The following is a 20,789-nucleotide window of genomic DNA, read 5'->3' as shown; positions in this document are numbered from 1 at the left end:
ATTCTCTGCCTCCAAGCACAAGCTCCCTCCTTTGCTGTTGACTGGTCCTATCCTCTTGTTTTTAATTTAACTGTAGAATGCCTTGGGATTCTCTTTAACCCCACGTGCCAAGATCATTTTGTGGCCCCTTCTTGCTCTTCCAATTCCCTGCTTGTGTGCTTTCCTGCTTTTCTTACATCCCTCAGGAGTTCTGTCTGATTTTAGCTTCCTAAACCTTACATGTGCTTCTTTTTTCCTTTTGAATAAATTCATAAGCTCCGTCATTATCCATGGGTACCTTGCATTGCCATCCTTGTCCTTCCCCTTTAATGGAACACATCAGTTTTGAACTCTCCCTAGCAAGTCTTTAAATGGTTTTCATGTGCCAACTGTGGACTTGTCTGAAAACAGCTCCTACCAATTAACACTCACGAGCTCCTGCCTAATACTGACGTAATTTGCTGTTTTCCAATTTAGTACCTTCCTGCAAGGTCTTGCCTTACCCTTATTCATAGCTAGCTTAAAACCTGAACAGTTGTGCTCACTGTTTCCAAAATGCTGTCCCAGTGAAATGTCAGTCACCTGGCCAGGGTTATTAGACAATACAAGGCCCAGTGTGGCCCCTCCTCTAGTTGGACTGTCCACATATTATTTCAAGAAACCCTCTTGGATTCGCTTAACAAATTCCACGCCATCTGAGTCTCTTGCTCTAAGGGAGTCCAATCAATACCGGGAAGTTAAATTTATCCACGGTGACAACTCTGTTTTTATTGCACCTTTCTATAATCTGCCGACATGTTTGTTCTTCAATGCCTTGCTAGATGTTGGGGGGCCTATCAGAGTGATTGCACCCATCTCATTTTTGAGCTCTACCCATATTGCCTCAGTGGATGAGCCCTCCAGCATGCCCTCTCTGAGCGTAGATGTAACCATCTCCCTGATTAGCAAAGCAACTCCTCCACCTCTTTTGAACACACTTCAGCCTGTTATTACCATTGTGTTCATTTACCTGTCTCTTTCCTGTCTTTTCTTTCTGATTTACTGGTCTTAACATCTACCTCAATTTCTTAACACTAGTAGTCACTTGGATCTTGCTCAGCCCTCTACAGCAGAGCAAGTTATAGTGCCACAGGCCTGGCTGCAGCTGTTATACTCCCTTGAGAAGCCATACCACCCAACAGTAACCAAAACAGCATGCCTGTTAGAGAGGTGAGTAGTCACAGGATACTGCTGAACTACCTGCCTGTCTTTCCTGGCAGTTACCCATCTACTTGACTGAGCCTGCGGTGTGAGCATCTCCCTGTAACTAGTGTCTATCACAGTCTCTGTCCCCCCGTATGGTCCTCAGTGTGTCCAACTGCCGCTCCAACTGGACAACGCAGTCAAGGAGGAGATGCAGTTGGTTATACTTCCTGCAGATATAGTCATCAGGGACATTCGACTGATACATAATCTCCCACATGTGTCAAAAAGAGTACATCACTGCCCTAAGTGCCATCTCTGACCCTTTACGTTTAGAAAGACGAAAGATTCTTATCTTGCTCACCTTACTCACTGAAGCCCAGTATTCACCTAAGCCTACGTTAGCTGCACTGACTGTTTGTTTAAATTATGTGCAATCTTTGCAAGCAGACTGAATACCCTCCATGCTACAACAAATTTCCTCACAGTTTCTGCCAATATCTCTCCTCTTCTTTTTTGGTTAAAGGAAGAAGGGAGGTTGGAAACAATGCAGCATTGTAATGTTTGGGGCTTACTGTTCCTTGATACTTAGTTCTTCCTCACTTTGCTGAATGGTCACAGTGACTGCACTGACATCTCCCAAAATTCTTTTTTATGTCAAAAAATATATACTTTATTCGTAAAAAGAAATCTCTTTGTATAAATACATTGACACAAAAGCAGTTCGGTTCTGCACAGTAGCATATCACGTAAACACAAAACCAAAGACCGCTCGAAACACAATACTAATATATACATATATTTAGCACATTAAGAGGACCCAATAACTGAATGGACTTTTATTTACCTTCAGCAGAAAGACCTCAGACAGTGGTCTTTCTCAATTGCGCCTTGGTGGCAACTAAATTGGGCTAATGAGGGTCCCTCAGCACATTGTCCTAGATGTTGGAATGTGCCAGTCTGTGACATTCGGTCAAGATCAACTCCTTATTCTGGAAGACCAACCAGGTACGGGCAGACCAAAGAGTGCTTTTCATCGAGTTGATGATCCTTCAGGCACAGTTGATGTTTGTCTCAGTCTGCATCCCAGGAGACAGACCGTAGAGCACAGAGTCCCATGTCACTGAGCTGCTCGGGATGAAGCTCGACAAAAATCACTGCATTTCTCTCCAGCTTCCTTTGTAAAGGCACATCCCAGAAGGAGGTGTGTTATAGCCTCATCCCCTCCGCAGCCACTTCGAGGGCAGCCTGTGGTGGCACAGAGAGTCCAGGCATGCATGAAGGATCTCACAGGCAGAGGCCTTCTCACCACCAGCCAAGCGATATCCTGGTGCTTGTTAGTAACTTCTGGTGATGAGACATTCTGCCAAGCAACTTCCACAGTCTGCAGAGGGAACCACTTGACAAGATCAGCCCTCTCCTTTTCCTGAAAAGTCTTGAGGAAGCTACCTGCTGACCACTGCCTGATGGACTTGTGGTCAAAGGTGTCTCTCTTCACACATTTCCAAAGGACAGGTGATACAGGATGCTCCAACTACTTGGAGTGTTCTGCGACAATGAGGCTGAGCCTATCTTTCACACCACTAGGAACAGGTAATGGTCAGCAAACTTTCTCAGCATCTTCTACTGGATGCTCTTCCTGCTGTTTATTACCGGTGGGTTGAGGGGGTAGGGTCCTTCCTAACTCTGCTGAATCGTTGTAGTAACTGTGAGGACTTCTCCCAGATTGATTGATTGATTTTTTTTTGTCATGTGTGCCGAAATACAGTGAAAAGCTTTGTTTACGAGCAGTACAGTCAGATCACAGCATGCAAAGGATGTACAGATCAAAAAGTCTTAGAGGCATACAGGTAACATCGCAAGTTACATTTTTTTTAAACTAGAATCCATTTAACAGTCTGATAACGGCTGGAAAGAAGCTATTCCTGAACCTGCTTGTGCGTGTGTTCAGGTTTCTGTATCTTCTCCCAGACGGAAGAAGTTGTAGGAAGTCATTACCAGGGTGCAAGATAACAAAGTGTGGAGCTGGATGAAGACAGCAGGCCAAGCAGCATCTCAGGAGCACAAAAGGTGACGTTTCAAGCCTAGACCCTTCGTCAGAGAGGGGGATGGGGAGAGGGTACTGGAATAAATAGGGAGAGAGGGGGAGGCGGACCAAAGATGGAGAGAAAAGAAGATAGGTGGAGAGGAGAGTATAGGTGGGGAGGTAGGGAGGGGATAGGTCAGTCCAGGGAAGACGGACAGGTCAAGGAGATGGGATGAGGTTAGTAGGTAGGAAATGGAGGTGCGGCTTGAGGTAGGAGGAAGGGATGGGTGAGAGGAAGAACAGGTGAGGGAGGCAGAGACAGGATTTCCACTCCCCCTCCCATTCTTTAGATGACATGTCCATCATGGGCCTCCTGCAGTGCCACAATGATGCCACCCGAAGGTTGCAGGAACAGCAACTCATATTCCGAATGGGAACCCTGCAGCCCAATGGTATCAATGTGGACTTCACCAGCTTCTAAATCTCCCCTTCCCCACCACATTCCAAAACCAGCCCAGTTCGTCCCCTCCCCCCACTGCACCACACAACCAGCCCAGCTCTTCCTGTCCACCCACTGCATCCCATAACCAGTCCAACCTGTCTCTGCCTCCCTAACCTGTTCTTCCTCTCACCCATCCCTTCCTCCCACCCCAAGCCGTACCTCCATCTCCTACCTACCAACCTCATCCCACCTCCTTGACCTGTCCGTCTTCCCTGGACTGACCTATCCCCTCCCTACCTCCCCACCTATACTCTCCTCTCCACCTATCTTCTTTTCTCTCCATCTTCGGTCCGCCTCCCCCTCTCTCCCTATTTATTCCAGAACCCTCACGCCATCCCCCTCTCTGATGAAGGGTCTAGGCCCGAAACGTCAGCTTTTGTGCTCCTGAGATGCTGCTTGGCCTGCTGTGTTCATCCAGCCTCACATTCCATTATCTCAGAGACAGGCTGGGCTGGTTGTGTGATGCAGTGAGGGGAGGGGGCGAACTGGGCTGGTTTTGCGATGCGGTGGAAGAAGGGGAGATTTTGAAGCTGGTGAAGTCCACATTGATGCCATTGGTCTGCAGGGTTCCCAAGCGGAATATGAGTTGCTGTTCCTGCAACCTTCGGGTGGCTCCTTGTGGCACCGCAGGAGGCCCATGATGGACATGTCATGTAAAGAATGGGAGGGGGAGTGGAAATGGTTCGCGACTGGGAGGTGCAGTTGTTTACTGTGAACTGAGTGGAGGTGTTCTGCAAAGCGGTTCCCAAGTCTCCACTTGGTTTCCCCAATGTAGAGGAAGCCACACCGGGTACAATGGATACAGTATACCACATTGGCAGATGTGCAGGTGAACCTCTGCTTGATATGGAAAGTCATCTTGGGGCCTGGGATAGGGGTGAGGGAGGAGGTGTGGGGGCAAGTGTAGCACTTCCTGTGGTTGCAGTGGAAGGTGCAGGGTGTGGTGTGGTTGGAGGGCAGTGTGGAGCGAACAAGGGAGTCACGGAGAGAGTGGTCTCTCCAGAAGGCAGACAGTGGTGGGGATGGAAAATTGTCTTGGGTGGTGGGGTCGGATTGTAGATGGTGGAAGTGTCGGAGGATGATGCGTTGTATCCGGAGGTTGGTAGGGTGGTGTGTGAGAACGAGGGGGATCCTCTTAGGGCGGTTGTGGTGGGGGCGGGGTATGAGGGATGTGTTACGGGAAATACGGGAGACGCGGTCAAGGGCGTTCTCGACCGCTGCGGGGGGAAAGTTGCGGTCCTTGTCTTTCATAATGTTGGCTGCCTTTCTGCAGTAGTGAGCTGTGTGAACAGAATCCATGTAAACTGGATTCTATTCCACGTAAATAGAAGTTTGGCTTCCACGATGGTCTGGGCTGTGCACACCACCTTCTGTAGCTTCTTACAGTCCTGGGAAGAGCAGTTGCCGTACCAGGCTGTTATGCAGCGGACAGAATGCTTTCAATGGTGCATCTGTAGAAGTTGCTGACGGATCTTACGGACATGTCACATTTCCTGAGCCATCTGAGGAAGGAGAGGCATTGTTGTGCCTTCTTGACTGTTGCATTTATGTGGGAAATTCAGGACAGGTCATCAGTTATCATCACTCTGAAGAACATGATGCGCTTCACCTCTCAACCTCTGTTCCATTGACGTAGATGGGGGCATGTTCTCCTTTTTTTCTGAAGTCGATGGTCAGTTCTTTGGTTTTGTTGACATTGAGACAGATTGTTTTCATGGCACCACATCACCAAGCCTTCTATCTCGCTTCTGTTTGTTGACTCATCATTTTTAGATATCCATCCCACTACAGTGGAGTCGTCAGCGAACTTGTAGATGGTGTTCATTCGGAACTTGGCAACACAGTCATAGGTATACAGGGAGTACAGTAGGGGGCTGAAGACGCATCCCTGGGGGGCTCCAGTGTTGACTGTCATTGTGGAGGAGGTGCAGTTACCTATCCTCCCTCATTGCAGCCGATGGGTCAGAAAGCTGAGGATCCAGTTGCAAGGTCATGCAGTTTAGAGATCAGTCCGGAAGGGATAATGGTGTTGAAGGCAGAGCTGTAGTCAATGAGCAGGAGTCTGGCGTAGGTTCCTTTGTTGTCCAGATGTTCCAGGGATAAGTGCAGGGCTAGGGATATGGCAGCCTCAATGGATCTGTTACATTAGTAGGCAAACTGTAGGGGATGAGGCAGGTTGGGAGACTGAAGTTGATGTGGGACATGAACAGACTCTTGAAGCATTCATGATTATTGAAGTCAGAGCCACTGGGTGATAGTCATTAAGACACACTGCATGTGTTTTCTTGGGAACGGGGATGATGGTATGTTCAGTCTCCCAGTGTCCTCTTTTGGAGTTGCTATTTTCGAATTTCTGGGCTTCCATATCACTGATGCAGGTGGAAAAGCAAGACTGTGGGTTGCTCCAGATGTGCAAAGTTGTTGTTGAAATAACTCCACAGAGGCTGGTATCCTAGTGCCAAAAATCACCCTTTATTTACATGTGGAGAGTCCTTGACACTGATCCAGCTCCCTCAGAGCCAGCTCTCAGAGTGAATAGAACCTCTGACACTCCTGTTCACATCTGTCAGCCAGGTCTCCTTGATTGGACCAGATTAACAGCCCAAATCAGAGAGCTAAGAAAGGGTCAGTCCTGTTGAGCTTTGCCAGCAACTTTTGTTTTTGTTCCTAATTTACAGCATCTACAGTTCTTTCAGTTTTTATTATATATTCCACCTGGCTGACCTCATTACAGATGTTTTGTATGTCAAAGCAGAAGCTTTCAACAGTTAAATAAAAGATTCGAAATTGGCATGTGGTAGAACTACTGGAAATTTACCTCCTATTGAGCTAATTGATAGGTTTGAAGACCATTGCACAGTGGCCATTATACTTCTTCCCAAATCCTGAACCAGGACTGGAAGACTTCCAGAATTTGTACAGATTACTGACTGTACTGCGTATAAATAGGGAGTTGGAAAGCATCTCACCTTACAACAGATGGTGTCTCAGACTGCAGCTGTCAGAGTCTCAACAAATTAGTATTTGTCTATTTTTATATTGTAACTGTGCAACAGGCATTTTTATAGTTTCCATATTGCTTCTGAAATATCAAGATGCTCTGGAGATTTGCCAAAGAGTGCTATTTGATGTACCTGAGAAAGTCCAATTGTTAAACATATGAATGTATTTTGATTTGAGTGTTACTTTTGGTGTTAGTGAATTAAGATATTTGCTAAAGATTCCTTTGCCTGTGGAATAAATAATGGAGGGTTAATTCTTGTGTGAAATTCATAAACAAAAGGATGTCATACAAAGCAGATAAATGTCCCCTCGCTGTTATCACCAGCAGTAATATTTGACCTGTGACCAATCTTGATGCTTAAAAATAACCATAACTGCAAATGTTTAAATAAGTTTGCAATCTGTTTTCATTTTGCTATTCATAAGTCATACTTGCAGCATTTCGCCACAACTCACAGTTCTAAATGTTCTTCTAATCAAAACCCAAATGATTCCATGAGTTTATTTATCTACTGAGTGGCTGAGACCAGGAAGGCACCGAGTTCAATTCCCATATGTGATTAATTGACTGCTCTCAGATATATCATCAGCAGGATTGCGCCAATGAGTTCCTTTATAATCTCATGGAAGGTAAAAGCAGACAGTGTTGTTGCTCCCGATTATTATCCAATGACCCCACTACAGTGCAAATGTAAGGATATCTCTGAGATGAGTTTAAGACTGACTGAATTGCAATAGCTTATGCAGTTGAATAATCTATGGTTATTCCAATGAGCAATGACAACAAATTAGAGGAGAGCTGATGTCCTTTGAAACAAATGTCAGCAGCAGATCCAACACCATGATAGCAACAGGAAGGGTGTGGAGGAGGACAGAAATAGCCAACAAGACACAGCAAGCTTGCAGACATTTTCATTATTGTTTCCTACCTGGGTGAGAGCAAAACCAGCAGTATAGACCATACTCAGGGACCATTACAGATAGGAGAAAAGCTGAGCATTATCTTGGGAAAACTAACAGACATCAGGATGAGGGGAACGACAGACATTGAGCACATAAAAGTTAATGTGATGAGGCAGTTAGTCTTCAGAGAGACAGAGGACATTGGATAAATTGTCAGTAAGATATCAGACATCAGGGTGGGGGGATGTTAGACATCAGGGTGATGGGATATGGGCATCAATGAGGTAAAGATTTGTCCTTTAGTGGGAGAAAGAATATTAGGGTAGGAAGTATCAAAGATGAGATATCAAACATCAAATAAAGGAAATATCTGGCTGAGCAGTGGGATATTGAGCATCAGGAATGGGTCATATCAAGAATGTGTGACATAAATCATTGAGGTGGGGGATTGTTGGAGATTAGGGGAGGAGATACATGAATTCAGGAAAAGGTTGTATTAAGCATTGAGACAGCAGCAAATCAGAAATCAGAGCATGAATAAGCATTTGTCATGCAGATTTGGCAACTCCCATTTACCATTTCCCAACGTCTATCAGTCAGAATAGCAAGGGTTCTCAAATGAGGCTCCCAATAATTACAGAGCATGATACTTAGGCACCCTGACACTTGTCTCTGTAAAGCAGTAATATTCATATATGTGATGGGTTAATGCAATATTTTGTTTATTTGATAGTTTAACCTTTATCAACACACTTCCTGCTCATCTCCTATATGTCAGGAGGGTACTAATATCAAGACCACTGTATTCAGAGTTGAGGTGGTGAGTAAGACAGCAGCTTCTTACATGGGCTCATCCTCTTTAGTGCAGTCTTCCGAAGACTGACAAGCCATCCAAGAGCGCTATTTTTAAATTGTAGCTGAACTCAGCCTTGTTCCCACTTCAAAAAACAAACTCCTCATGTTTCTTTTTCAAAAAAGGTATATGCTGATGTAATTATTTCCTGTTGTATGTTCATCTATCAAGTTATGTTTTGCTTTAATTCTTTGTGATTAAATATTGTGGACCCTAAAATTCCACAGGGCTCTTCAGTCTCCCATCATAGCTTCCGTCTGACACCAACAGAACTTCCAGAGAATTTATAAACAGTCACTTTTGGAGATTTATAGTATCTCTCTAGCTTCAACAACCTTTCTGCCAAAATGAAGGTGGAAGAGCTGGGGAATTGTAGAGAAATATTCTTTCCAACTTTCCTACAGCTTACTCGCAATTCAGTGTGAATTGATATTAAATAAGTTATCTCAATGTGACTATGTAATTAAGCAAAAGCCTTGCTCCATTGCTGTAGAGTAGATTAATTAAAGTTTCTTGTACTTACAGTAAATTATTTCTCCTTTTCCCTTGAGCTGCACTTGCCCATTCAATGTCAACCAGTTCGCTTGCCATTGGACTCAGGGGAAGTTCATTGGTCCTGAATGACTACTCAGCATCTGGAGGTCTTCTAGGCACCTATAGCTTCCCTTCTATTCACGTTCAGTGCCGAATTTGGCTACAAGTTGAATTTCTCCGCCACATTGTGTTTGGAAGATATCAGCAGATGCTTGCTGTCTTGGCTCAAAGTGCCACATGAGCAGCAATGTTCCACATCTGCTCTGGTCTGTATAACTCTAATACATGTTGCTTTTCCATCCTGTGACTGCTCTAATGACTGTAATCCATTCTAATCTGCATTAATGCAATGGTAATATTTTTAATATACATCCCCTATACAAAAAAAAACGGTCACAAAGTTTGAATCATAACTTTGACTCCAAAGCAGTCAGTGCCTGGTTATAGCAGTAATTAAGATTCTATCATTTTTTTATCGTAAAGAGCTGAATCTGCAAATTTATTTTGCTGAATTATAAATTTTTATTATGCTTAATTTCCAGTATTTTTTTAAAGAAATGGAGAGAACAAATCAAATTGTATTTGCCTTTCACTCAATGTGCTCAGATATATACTTCAAACTTAAATTCTATCTGATTTAAATCTAGTTTTTTTTTTCTTCCTCTTTATTCTTCGTGCTTATTTCACATGATGTGTCACCTAGCAGTTTAGACTCTTAGTACTGGATAATCTAAGATGACAAATCAAAAACTGATTCAACAACAGTCCTAAGGGTATTGATGACGTTAACAGTAACAATTTTACTGTTTTTCCCAGGGTGGTGCACCAATATCTGTATCATTTAGCTCAACCACATCAGATAAAATGCTTTGAAATCCTTCTCCCTTTCCTCACGAGCCTGCAGAATATCTGGAAAGAGTGATGACCTTACTCAGGTGTATTATTATTACCATTTTTGCAAGTCACAGGCATTCAGGTATGTATCTACTTAAGATACCCAAAGCATCAAAAAATAGTCATAAATCCTGAATCATAGTAGAGGTTCACAGCAAAAAATAGCCAATTATTATCAATAATTCAGATTATATTGGGCGGGACTGCCATTGTGCTGGATGGGGTAGATTTTGAACAGATCTATCAACACAAAAATCAGCCATCAACTGCAGCAAAATTATATTCAAACACAATCTGCAACAATAAGGCCTTGAATATCCCTCACACTCTACCACTTCCATTGTTGAGTCCCCCACTATTCGCATCCTGAAGACTCCTGTTAACCAGAAACTGAACTGGGCCAGCGATACAAATGTTGTGGCTACAGAAGCTGGGAATTCTGTGGCAAATAACTCAGCTCCTTTCTCCTCAAAAACCTGTCAAAAGATACAAGTCAGAAGTATGATAGAATACACTTTCCTGATAAGCGCTGCTCCGGCAACACTCAAGACACTTGATAACTTCTGGGACGTACTCGATTGGTACTCTGTTGTTATCAACTGACCCCAGGGGAGTTTCTCTAAGTCATTATAATTTCAAGAGGGATACCCCAGTGTTAAGCTCCTGAATGAGATGAACTGGCTCCCCTTCTTTATTCATCTACCTTCTCAGTGAGCTTCAATAAGACTAAGAAGCATTCCTTTCCTTGTAGGTAACTTTCTCCCAGATCCAAATAAATTTATATTTAAAAAGGAACCAATTTAACCAGGATTTATTGAATTAGCAATAAAAGTGAGTTTCGGAATTTCAAAACAAAGTAAGAGTAAGTGACTAAACACAAATTCAAAAATGAGGTCAGTTCAAAAAGATAATTTTTAGAAAGTTAAAGATCATTCTTTGTTTATGAAGAGTGGACCTTTACAGTGGAGGTTACTAGTAGCGTACATGTCGGCAGTGAAATAGACACATTTCAAAATTCATTGTTTTGTAGGTTATGCTTTGTAGTTCCTTTGCTTAGCTGGTTTGCCGCTTTCAGAGGGACAGAAAGGGACTTCCTTTCATACAAACTAAGGGTAACTAGGGGATAATACTTCAACTGTGACCTTCATAGCATGTTAACACTTGAACGCAGGCTAGTACACGAGTGTTCAGTCCTGTGAGTCCTCTTCAGTAGAGTTGAAACTGACTTTTTAACCTCTATTTTTCCTAGAGGGTAAAACACAGATGTCTACAAGAGATAGTTTTCTGCCCAGAGTCGGGGAGATAATCACTCTCTTCATTATTTCCTTTTGTCAAGGCTCTCCCTGTGTGAAGACTCCCTGATTATTTATATGTGCAACACTCTATTAAATTCTATCGACTTTGCCAGTCACTGAATGTAAGTGCGTAGTTTTCTGCAGAAGTCTGCTTTTAAAAGCAACACAATTTGGAACAAAAGTGAAAATAATGCTGAATTACTCTCGTCCATCATCATAACACCACTCGTCATCTTACACCCACTGCCTCTACTGCTGATGTACTGTGGCAGCAGTGTGTGCCATCTACAAGGTACACTGCAGCAACTCATTAAACATCTTTTAGCAGCTCATTCCAAGCCAGCACGCTCCACCACTTAGAAAGATAAGATGAGCAGATGCATTGGAACACTACCATGTGCAAGTTCCTCTCCAAGTCATATACCAACCTAACCGAAAATCATATCTCATTCTTTTACTGTTTCTGGATTAAAATCCTGGATCTTTCTTAACAACGCTGTGGATACAGCTATGGTGCATAGAATGCAAAAGTTCAAGAAGACAGTTCTGAACTACATTCTAAGTAGCAATTGGAGAAGTCCAACAAATCCTGATCTGCCCAGTTATGCCCTGATACCATTGAAGATTTTTTTAAAAATCAATTTTGTGTCATCCATTATAATTCACAGCTGTATCTGAAGAAAATTGTCTGTTATCTCTAAGAAGGACATCATGTGGGAAGTTTGTGACAAAACAATGGATGGACATCAATCAAAACTCCAGGTCCCTACTGATCAGGAGAATGATAGAACATTTATTTAAGCCTATTGGGAGCTCATATAATATTGGTCCTGGAAGTGGCAGTATCTGCTTAAATAACAGAGTACAGTATAACCATGGAGGGGATTTTCTGTTGGGGTAAAGGTTAAATGGAGATCATTTCTGTAATTTAAAGTACAAATTGCCTATTGAGTAGTGTTTGGACAGTGCTTCTTCCAGTTCATTTATATCAATAAAAGTCTTAGAACCTGAAAACTTTTAGTGTGATCCTTCCAAGCACCCATGAGAAATGTTAATGTTTCTTCTCAAGGCTATTGTCCTCTTGGGAATTTGTTACAATCTTCAGTGATTGAGCATTAATTGGAAAAATTGCCTCCCCATTACAGAATGATTTTCTTTTCATTGTCTCTTCTTAAATGCCTGCTGTCTAGTTGATGAAGCTACCCATTAGTTTGATATAACTGAGTGGGTTGCTTGGCCACATCTAAGGGAAGTTAAGATGCAAATTCTGGTGATGTGTAAAATCTCAAATTCAGTTCTGAAGAATAGCAAAAGTATAATTATAAAGAATCTACTTACATAATGATTAAAACATTATGAAGCTACAAAACACAGGCATTCACCTGGTATTGAAATGCAAGGTGTATGTCAGCTATATAGACCTTCAAGTGTAAGCCAAGTTATAGGAAAACATGGCAAACATAACATTTTTTGATGTTCACGTGAGTGGATAGATTTAAAATTAATCAAGACATTAACGTATCATGTTCGATAATCTTCTCCAGACGTCAATGTAAAAATAACTGTGCTTGCATAATCGATCGTAGTAAAACAATAATGTCCTTCACTCCAACAGAGCATTGTAAAATATAATACTAAATAAATACTTCCTCCTGTTTTGGCTGGATACAACTGTCCAGACAATGACTTAAACCCCACAAATAAAATCAAATCTGTTTGACAGCTTTTAGTAATCTGACAGAATATTCCTGAATGGCCAACCACTGGCTCTGAATGCTTGGTTAATAACTGAGTGGTTTTTGGTTTGCATTCTCAATCAATTGAATAGTATTTATCGTTTATTATACAGTACCACTGCCCCTTTCCCATCTGGTTTAAGACCATTAAGTCCTATGCTAGTGAACTTTCATACAAACTATAACATTTATTTTGTTTCGCGCTGTGAGCTCTCTAAATAAGGGTGACAATGATAGATCTTGTGATCTTAAAAAGGGTAAATTTATTTCTCTCAGTCTGATGCAACTGCAAGCAGTGATGAGAGAAAATGAATAGAATTAATTCCATTAATTTTTGATTGTACCTTATCAGTTCCTAGGGCTTATATTGGCATCCATTTTTACTTACTTTTAATTCTCTGTTCTAAATGGGAGGGAAAGAAATAAAACAGGCAGACACAAAACAAATTTGGTATGTTAGACTTAAGACACTGCGGAAAACCTCAGTGCGAGCAGTGGAGTCTAATTTACCTGCTGGAAAGCTAATGAGAGCCCTCCAAAGCCCCATTGCATGATGGTCCATCACATTAATCAGATTTGTAACAGGAAGAGGCAAACCTCCCGGGAGATCAAGGACCCCAGGGCATTCACAGTGACTGTTGACTCATTCCTGTGCTGAGGGTTGGGGATCAAGCCCAACCCAGTTTGAAACTGTTCACCAGTTGAGGTCAAGGCTTTCATTCCCAACCAAGAGGAAGTCCCTCTTACTGAACTGCTGGTTGAACAGATGGTTGGGAACTATTCAATCCCATCAGCGCCACCAGGAGCCATCACAGCTGCTCAGATCACTGGAGATGTCATTCCAAAAGGAGCAGGGCAGTTTCTCTGGGATCAGTTAGACAGCCCCATGAGAGGTAAATAATCGGGTGGCCAGGGCAGTGCATCTCCATTGGAAGGAGGATGTCTCTCTAGCGCACAGTGTTGTCAAACAGGGGAAACTCCTCCAAGCCAGCCAACATCGAAACTGCTTGGGTTCATCTGGCAGCTTTTGCCAGCACAGCATGGGCACACATGCCACAAGCAAAATGGCAGTAGGACAGCAGCAGGAGGGGAGCTTTAAATGGCTTCAATTGGCCCGCAGCAAGCAGTCCAACTGACACCATCCGTCAACTAGTAAAATTCCGCAACAAAGTGGGTTTGTGGTAGGCGTAGTGCCAGCTCAGTTTTAATCTCCCTTCCCCCATGCCAGTCAGCACACTTCCACAGAGGTGGGGACAGGGGGCAGGAGAAGGGCATATAAAACCCTGGACTTATTTTGGGTTAATAATCTCACGGCTAAACTGGGAAATGTTTGGGATGTCACAGATTTTAAGCAAGTCGAGAGGTGTGGCAGCAGGACCACAATGTAAGGTCTGTGATCGGATGTACAACAGGAATGATTATCTGAAAAAAAGATGATGATGCAAGACAAGAGAAGAAGGAAATGAGACAAGAGATGGAAAAATAAGTATGGATCTGGAGGAACTGTGAAAGGGACAGCTGCCATCCACAAAAGTAGGTCACGGCAGCCATTATGATCTGTATTCTTGACCTGAATGTTGAATGCAGAGGGTTGTAAAAGTATCTGATCAATTTTATTTAAAGCTTGGGTTTGGGGTGAAGAATTTAAATAATAGACAGGCAAGCTAAGTGATATTAAGCAGCACACACTCAGCAATAACCTGCTCACTGATACATAGTTTGTGATTCGTCAGGGTCACTCAGCTCCTGACCTCATTACAGCCTTGGTTCAAGAATGGACAAAAGAGTTGAATTCCAAAGCGATCCATCTTAACATCACAGCTGCATTTGATGGAGTGTGACATCAAAGAGAACTCGCAAAACTGGAGTCAGTAAGAATAGGAGGGATTCTCTCTGATAGTTGACATTGTACTTGGCACATAGGAAGATGGATGTGGTTGTTGGAATTTAGTCATCACAGCTCAGGGATATCTCTGAAGGAGCTTCTCAGGATAGTGTCATAAGTCAGGAGTGTGATGAAATACTCCCAACTTGCCTGGATTACAGCTGCTCGAACAACACACTCATGAAGCTTGACACTATTCAGGACAAAGCAGCTCGCTCAATTGGTACGACATCCACAAACATCTAGTCACTCCACCACTCACAATGTGTACTGTCTTCAAGATGCATTGCAGAAATTCATAAATCTCCTTTGACTGCACCTTACAAATTCATGACCTGTTTCATCTCAAGGCACAAGGAGAGAGACACATAAGTACCAGCATCTGCAAGTTCCCCTTCAAACCAATTACCATCCTTATTTGGGAATATAATACTATTATTTGAATGGCAATAGATGGGGAAAGAGGGATATGCAATGAGATCCAAATGTGCTTGAACACCCATCCATGAAAGTAAGCTTGGAGGTGCAGCAGGCAGTGAAGACGTTTATGAAGGCTGGCCTTCATAACAAGAGGATTTGAGTACAGGAGCAGGGATGTCCTGCTGCAGATGCACCAAGCCTTGGTGAGACCACACTATGGAGTAGTATGTGCAGTTTTGCTCTACTTCTGAAGAAGGATGTTCTGGCTCTGGAAGAAGTGCAACAACGAGTTACCAGTTTGATTCCTGGGATGGCAACATTGCTGTAGTAAGAAAAACTGGATTGGTTGGGACTCACTGGAGTTTAAAAGAATGAAGAGGAATCTCATAGACACTTGTAAAGTTCCAACAGGACTAGACAGTGTAAACATAGGGAGGATGATCCTGATGACTGTGGAATCCAGAGCCAGGAAAGCTTTTTTAAACTTTAAGCTACTAAAATGTGTTAATAAAATATGAATGGATTTATTCCCTGCAAACAAATAAAGAATATGTGGATGTAAAGGAGACACAAAAATTAAATAGTAAAATACATTGTAGCTGACAGTTATCAGCATTGCAATGTATTTGATTTAATAGAACTAGAGAAAGAAATATGAAATTTCAGTAAAGACATACAAATGTGGATGGGAAACAGAATTTTAAATTAAAATAAACAACAAACTTGTTTGAATTTTGATCATTCTCAATATGTACATATGATTATTTCTCTTTAGGAAAAACTACAGAGAGACACCATAAGTGAGAGATTTATCGCATTTGACCTTCATTTTCCATCATTATTAGGATATAAGTTTGAGATGATTTTGCTTGTGTTTTCTTATTCAGGATATATTGAATGAATAATAAATTAGCACTGAGAGTCCCAGAATGTGAAAGCGCTTTCAGATTCTATCAGTTCAAAGGAAACACTGCTCAGAACTATTTATACAATCTGATTATTGTAGTTTGCATCAAGTTATTTTCCCAGCTCAGCCTGACTGAATAGTTCAAACTTGGAAGTCCACAAGACGCACATGATTTCCACCATATAAAATTGGTTAGTTTAGTCATTTGCCTACTCGGCCAAAATGAACCAAAGTGAATAAATACTAAACAATTTGACCTCATTTGATTTATCATATCGCTACCACTCCAGGAGAAACTGCTCAGGTGGGAAGTTAAAATATTCTATTTCCATAAGGTAAAGGCATAAGAAGCTAGGGAATCTTTACCAGCAGCTATATAGTTCTGGATTCTACAGTCATCAGGGGCATCCTTCCTGTGTTTACTCTGTCCAGCCTTGTTACAGGAAACTTTACAAGTTTCGATGAAATCCCCTTTATTCTTCCAAGCTCCAAAGAATATAGTCCCAGCCAATCCAGTTTCTCTCACTATATTCACCTTGCCATCCCAGCAATCAATCTTGTAATTTTTTTGTTACGCTTCCTCCATAGCCAAAACATCCTTCCTCAGAAGGAAAGCAAAACTGCACACAATGCTCTCGGTATGTTCTCACCAAGGCCAGGAAAACATCCCTGCTCCTGTACTTGAATCCTGTTGTTATGAAGGTCAACATACCATTTACCTTCTTCACTGCCTGCTGTACAACCATGCTTACTTTCAGTGACTGGTGTTCAAGGACATCCAGGTCTCTTTGCACTTCCCTCTTTCGTCATCTATTGCCATGCAGATTATAGTCTACATTTTCATTATTGCGAAAGTCGATATTGTCACATTTATCCTCATTATACTTCATCTGCCACACAGTTGTCCTCTCGCTCAACTTGTACAAATAGGCTAAAGCATCTCTGTGTCTTCCTTATAGTTCATGCTCCCATCCAGCTTTGCATTGTCTGTAAACATCAAGTTCTTGCATTTGATTCCCACACCTAAGTTGGTAATATATATTAAGAATAGCTGGGGTCCAAGTACTGATTCCTGTGCTATTCTACCAATCACTGATTGCCACTCAGAAAAAGGCCCTCTTTTTTTATTCATTCACAGGATGCTGGTGTCACTCGCTCAGCCGGAATTTATAGCCAATCTTCAATTGCCCCAAGGGCAGGTAAGAACCAAACACATTTGCCTGGAGTTACATTTAGGACAGGCTGGGGCAGGATGGCAGCTTCCTTCCCTCAAGGATATAATGAACCAGATGGGATTTCCTGACAATCAACAATGGCTTCATGGTCATAATTAGATTCTTAATTATAGATTTTTTTTGAATTCCAGTTCCACCAGCTGCCATGGTGGGATTACTTAGGTGTCTGGATTAATAGTCTGGTGATAATACCATTAGACCTGTTTTCTGTCTGCCAATCAATTGTGTTCCAGGCTCACTAACCCCAATCCCTTGCACCTTAACTTTACCTGGGACCTTATCAAAAGTACTTCTGAAAATCCAAGTAAACCACGTCCACCAGTTTCCTCTCATCAACTCTATATCATTGAAAAATTTGAGTTGATCTGTCAAGCATGATTTCAGTTTTGAATCTGTCCTGTCACTGTGCTCTGCTATGAAATATTTATAATGGACTGTATCTTTTCCAGCATCTGAAACCACACTGAGATTAAATAATATAGAGTAGAAAATATAAATTACAAATTTCACTTTATTGTTAAGTATCACTGTGAATCATGAAAATATATTTACTACATTTACATTGCTTCAAATATGAAAAGGCTTATAACAGCAAATATTTCATCCCAGTGCACAACAACAAATAACAATAATCATTAGAAATGACACTCCGTTTAAAAAGAATCTATAACCATTTGATAACCAAACTATGAGTTTGCAAACATCCTACTGTGATAATGCATTGTCATGAAATCCCTCAAGGAGCACTAATCTAGTAGATGTAAGTCCTCAGGTTGATGTCAACAGAAAGAGTGAAGTAGCAAGTTATGATTCTATTTAACACCCCAGACATTTTGTCAAAAAGATTTAAAGGACAGGACTTCTAAATGCCTTGACATCTTTACTGCCCTGTTTTACAACAGTATTTGACAGTCATTGTTGTTACTTTTGTATGTCCTGTTGCCAGATGCTTTGGATATTTTTGATTGACACCTTTGTCAAGTCCTTTTGACAGTTACTTTTGATAGTTTGTTGATTTTGGAGGGTTCATGATCGTAGTTAATTAATATAGGCAGTCAATAATTGCAGCATTTTTCTGATAGCTTATTGAGCTTAAGCAGTAGCATTTAGACATGACACATTAGTTAATTAGACAAAGAAAATTCACAACCATGACAGATCACTGATCCAGAAGCCATTCTCTAGAATTGAGAAGCAGGGGTGATGATTTTGGAGTGGTGGAGTGTTCATCTCTGATGTCTTTTGCAGTAGTCTTTGTAGCAGCAAAGTTGTTCTTTAATCAGGGTGATGTAGGGTAACTCCTGGTCTTCTCCTAAGTAGATAGTGGTTCGATCCCCTGGAACCTCCCTCTGCCCACTCTCTCCTACCTCCCACTGTTGAAATACTTTATTCTGAGGCCTGGCAATCTATATTGTGTTGATCACATTTCCAAACTCAGCCAATGACCACAAGCAGTTATGACAATGATGTGAGGAGAACTATTGCCGACTGTCATTTAAAAGTTAGTTTTGGTTCTTTGGAAGAACAAAAGCCTACTATTTCACTATTTTGCTATTTTGTCTGAATATTGCCTTCACAACTGGGTAATGTGGCACCCAAGAATCTTTTTATTTACATCTGTAGATGGCTCGTTACACAGTTAAAAGAGGTGTCATGCTGTGCAGGAAATACTAAACATGGAATACTTTAAAATAACTCAGCTTTAAAGGGGATCCCAATTTCTAACAAATTTTGACAGTGAGATTGACAGTAATGCATTATGTATTTTTTATGTACATTCATGGCTACTTTTAACAATTCTAAAGGGGAACTTACCTCCTCCAAAGGACGCTTTTCTTCTCTCAAATGGCATTAGACCTTCTACAGAAGTATCGTGGGATCATAACTAATAGTATCTGACTTCTTCAAAGGGGTACTTTGGCTATGTAAGAGATTCCACAAAGCTCCGACCAGCTCCTATCAGCCCTCACTGCATTTGTCATGTTTCAGACACCCAGCTCCCCCAAATAACATGGATGGAAGGCAGCTGCTGACCTCTGTGGGCAGTTGCCTCCATAATGTGCACACGTGTGAATCACAAAGCACCCCCATTCTGGCCCTTGCAAAAGAGGCAGGTGCCTGGTTCAGGCATGGGCCTTCTGATTTTTAGACGATTACCGTTTTTGCCATGACAGGAAGGCCCTTTTGTTGCAAAAGTTCAGGCTTACATTGACTGGTTTCCACTTATTCATCTACCCAATAACATCCTCAAAAAAAACTCCACAGACTTGTATTTTTCACAAATCCATAGTGAGTCACTTTAATCGTGATCTTAATCGCACTTAATCTACACTCAAGTTTTCTGCTATGTTTCTTGATCTTCCTGTACAAAATTCTGAAACCCTCCCAATCTTTAGGCTTACTACTTTTTTTGAAATATTTTCAGCCTTTGCCTTTGATCTAATGTTCCTGCTGAGAGTTCATAAAATCGTAAGAATTGGGAGCAGGAGTAGACAGCTCAGCCCCTCAAGCCTGCTTCTCCATTTGATACGATCATGGCCAACGTCATCACTTTCCTACTCATTTCCCATAACAAGTTCATTGTGGCTGTGAAAAGTGGGGGGGTATTAAAGGAAAACCAGTAGATGTAATGTACTTGAATCTCTAAAAGTATGATAAACTGCATATAAAAGTTCATAATGTAAGAAGTCATGGCTTTATGAATGGGTCTTTAGTATGAATAGTGAATTGTTGAACTAAAATTAAACTGGGAATCATAATAAATAAGTCATTTTCAAGGAAGCTGTAACTAATGGCATGCCAGGTGGCCACGTGCTGGGACATTAGCTATTTTTGAACTACATTATGATTTGTACAAAGGAACCAAGTGTATTTTAGCTAGATTTTATGGCAAAAAGATAGGTAGGAAAGCAAGTTGTGAGGACACAGTCTCAACTTTTAATGCCTCCATCTGTATTGCATCACGAATAGTGGAAGGGGAGGTTCAAATTGGTAGACAGGATCTGCTTCCAAGATTCCTGACCTCTTTTCTATCCAGTGGAATTTCTGTGGCTCAGGATAAGATGTAAATGGGGACCCTTCATTGTGCAATACTACTCTATTGCAAGTGGGCTTCTTAGAACTCTGTTTGTTTTCATGGAGTTAGAACGGTTTCTTTTGGAAGACCTGGTTCACAAGATGAGATATTGTGAACCATGGGAATTATCCAGTTTCAAGTGAGGAAATAGAGGAAAAATTGCAAACTACATTGAAATTCTTTCATTACCAAGCTTTGATATACTATACAAATAAGTTCCTGAAGTTTCAATGTGAGATGCACTGTTGTTGGCTAGATGTATTTTCTACTGAAATGAATAAGGTTTGCTGATAATTACATTGATCAACATCGTGTATGTGTAGAAATTCATTATAATGATTTTCCCATTAGAAAAAGTG

General features: G+C 41.6%; 1 protein-coding gene across 21 annotated transcripts in view; it reads left to right on the top strand.

The window, feature by feature from the left end:
- Positions 1–20,789, top strand: part of dlgap1a (discs, large (Drosophila) homolog-associated protein 1a) — a 715,152-nt gene that overhangs the window by 459,433 nt on the left and 234,930 nt on the right. For 2 of the 21 annotated variants that reach the window (XM_059646099.1, XM_059646095.1), the window contains one exon: positions 17,258–17,318. The exons of the other annotated variants lie outside the window; for them this stretch is intronic. The gene's annotated coding sequence lies outside the window, so the exon portion shown is untranslated. The remainder of the gene's footprint in view (positions 1–17,257; positions 17,319–20,789) is intronic. 21 annotated transcript variants of the gene reach the window in all.

Source organism: Stegostoma tigrinum, chromosome 5, assembly GCF_030684315.1.
Source record: "Stegostoma tigrinum isolate sSteTig4 chromosome 5, sSteTig4.hap1, whole genome shotgun sequence".
NCBI classification, from domain to species: Eukaryota; Metazoa; Chordata; class Chondrichthyes; order Orectolobiformes; family Stegostomatidae; genus Stegostoma; species Stegostoma tigrinum.
This window is presented reverse-complemented; position numbering and strand designations above follow the sequence as displayed.